General features: G+C 37.0%; 1 non-coding gene across 1 annotated transcript; it reads right to left on the bottom strand.

Annotated features, from left to right (window-relative positions):
* Nucleotides 1-868: 868 nt before the first annotated feature.
* LOC114005944 (small nucleolar RNA SNORA29) lies at nt 869-1002 on the bottom strand. Its single transcript, XR_003547735.1, has one exon. It is a non-coding gene; the product is annotated as a small nucleolar RNA SNORA29 (small nucleolar RNA).
* Between the last annotated feature and the right edge of the window lie 1607 nt (nt 1003-2609).

Genomic DNA, 2609 nt, shown 5'->3' with positions numbered 1-2609 from the left:
GTAGGGAGAAAGCTTCAATCAAATATGGAGAGTCAGTGACTCTGAAAGATGAAAATCTGCTGGCCTAGATATCAAATGCTGTATAGAATAAGAAAGAAGTCAGCTCTTAGTCACCAGATAAAGAATGAAAAGCCATGGTGCTGCTAAGGTCTGGCCAGGTTGGAACTCAGGTCTCAAATAATCTCTGCTAACTTGCGGAGTATCTTACATCATCTTTCTGGGTATAAAACCTGGGAACACAGTCTGAAAGAACTGTGTTCAGGCCCAGCTCTAGGAGCACATGGTGCTGACACTGCTACTGGGCAGGCTGTGGCCTCACAGGAAGCCTGACTGGACTCCTGGCTGGCCCATTATACGGAGTCAGGTTCGATGGCAGAGGCCTGTCATCCTGGCTACTCCAGATGCTGAGGTGGGAAGATCATGGTATAGCGAGGTCCTGTCTGAAAACAAAAACACCTCTATTGGTGCACCTCTTTTTCTGGAAAATAAACAAGCAAAGCATCTTTTGATCCTTTTGAAATGTCATTTTCAGACTCGAAGATTTTAACCTGAACCCAAATAAAAATTTTCAGATACTAAACAATATTGCATGCAATTATTTTCAAGAGAAATAAGCATACTATGAATAGTTTCTCTGTGGTTAGCTTAAGAATATATTATATATACACACAGACACATTCATACATGAGGGGAGTTTGAAACATTCATGAAAAAATGGAATTGAAGTATGAGTCTGCTTTGGTGCATAATTTCTGAAATCTATGCATATTATTGATACTTTCAAAATAAGCATTTTGTTGTGGTTCAGCCATTTCATATTGGGTCATCAAAAAAATGACACATTTTTGCATAGAAAAGTACATAACAACTTTTTCCAATAACCCAATAGAAACAGGACACCAGAAAACCCTCCTTTTTTAGATCATGGCAATTGTAACCTATCCCATAAGCATAGCCACTAAAATCCATTATCGGGAGAAAATGTGGTAGTCAAATGGGAAAAATTAATAGGCATTTTTCATAAAGTTTTTAAAGATTCCTTTGTGTGTGTGTGTGTGTGTGTGTGTGTGTAAATAATTTGGAGGTATATATATTTAGATCTAGCACAATGATGATGAGATATAGTGAGAACAAAATGTCTTCCAGATCTTTCCTAGTGTAGTAATAAATCAATGTCATCCAAAGAATTTGAAATTTTAGAGCCTGTCTTCTGTGTGGCATTAACAATACTGTAGTCACCAGAAAGGCCTGTTCTTAGAGAGAAGGTCTTGTGCTAAAATTTTACTAAATGAAGCATCAACTTGGAGACTCTTGGAAACAATTTAATAAAAACTATTGTTACTTATCACTGAGGATATGCTATAAATAAAACACAAGTGTGAGGGTAAGAATTCTGGGGACAGGGCCAGCAGGTGGTATGGTGGTTAAGGCACTGGACTCCCACAGGACCAACTGTAATTTGAGTCCTGGACCTGTCAGCTTGAAAAAAAATCACACTGGGCACATGTGCATGCATGCTCAGGAGGAAAGTGGAGGAGAAGGGACTGCAGTGTTGCCATTGCCCTGGGGAGTAAATGATTTCTTAGTTTCCCTCTCATGATCTCTCTCTGGCAAGTGCATGCATCCTATGACAAAACCCTAAAAATCAAAAAAAAAGAAAAAACAAACAAAAAAAAAACAAAACCAATTCTGGAGATATTAAAAAACACCAAGAAGCATGAACTAGATTAAAATATGGAATCTCAGACAATGAGCTAGAATGACACCAGAATGTCTGTGGTTTATCTTCTGCTTGGTCCTCACTGGTATTAGGTTCACAGAAATGAAGGTACTGAGCTAGAACAGAAATTCTGTGTTTGGTAAAGTCAGAGGACTGTATCATGTATCGTCAATGGTATCACCCTATTTCATGAACTGGTTCTAGTAGGTTACTCATGGTACGTGCTTTATCTACTTCATAAATTATGTTAGAAGAACTTCTATTTGCACACTGAGGAAGTTACATATTGCAGTGGGTCTTATTTTTTTTAATAACAACAATGTGTATAAAAGCAGCTGTTCAGGAATAAAGATATTTGTATTTGATGACTGTTTTCCATATGCGAGAGTCTTTGCCTGCAACACTCAAGATAAATTTACGTATTAGGAACTATAATTTAACAAAAACTCAGCGTACATGGATTTATGCCTGTTCTGTTCTAGAGTATCCCAAAGTCTAATTGTTGAGACAAGCCTATGCCAAACTTTCAAATTAATGTGGATTCTTAAGCTATTTCAGATTTGTGAGGATATACAGGACAAGTACTTGAGAGGTGAAGTGCATTATATATCATGTCCTAAAGATGCCAGGGCTGAGTGATTTTAATTTGTTCACTTAGTAAGCTCTTTGCAATTTCAAATGTATTTTAAACAAGCTGGTGATTGAGAATATACATTTTATTAGTGTGATTAAATATGACACTTTCATCTATTGCTCTTTAGGCCAGTCCTGGCTTCATGATTCATATGTGAGAAATAAAATAATTGAATATACATATCATATGCCCTGAACAATTTTTTCTAAAGCTCATGTGTGTGTGTGTGTGTGTGTGTGTGTGTAAATAATTTGG

Source organism: Tupaia chinensis, unplaced genomic scaffold, assembly GCF_000334495.1.
Source record: "Tupaia chinensis unplaced genomic scaffold, TupChi_1.0 Scaffold144982_1, whole genome shotgun sequence".
In the NCBI taxonomy this organism is placed as follows: Eukaryota; Metazoa; Chordata; class Mammalia; order Scandentia; family Tupaiidae; genus Tupaia; species Tupaia belangeri.
Note: the sequence above shows the minus strand (reverse complement) of the source record. Positions and strands in the feature narration are given on the sequence as shown.